Consider the following 266-nt stretch of genomic DNA (forward strand, 5'->3'; position numbering starts at 1 on the left):
AGCAATAAATCCCCCACAAGTATTTTATGATCTCTCTGGTTTAAGGGGTGTTAAACCCTTTAATTCCTTGTATCCTTCCTCTCCCCTTTCTTAAAATAGTCTGTAGCCCTATGTCGAGGACTTTCTCCACTTCCCTTTCTCTAAAATTGCCTAATTGTAAAGGAACAGTTTCTCTTAAGAACATCCATGAGCATAACATTCCTGAATGCAAACCTCCAGGCAGGGTGGGGCAAGGCAACCCCTAAGTCAGTGTGGCATACGTCTGC

This window comes from Moschus berezovskii, chromosome 20 (genome assembly GCF_049115385.1).
Source record: "Moschus berezovskii isolate FMDL1 chromosome 20, NW_MosBer_1.0, whole genome shotgun sequence".
In the NCBI taxonomy this organism is placed as follows: Eukaryota; Metazoa; Chordata; class Mammalia; order Artiodactyla; family Moschidae; genus Moschus; species Moschus berezovskii.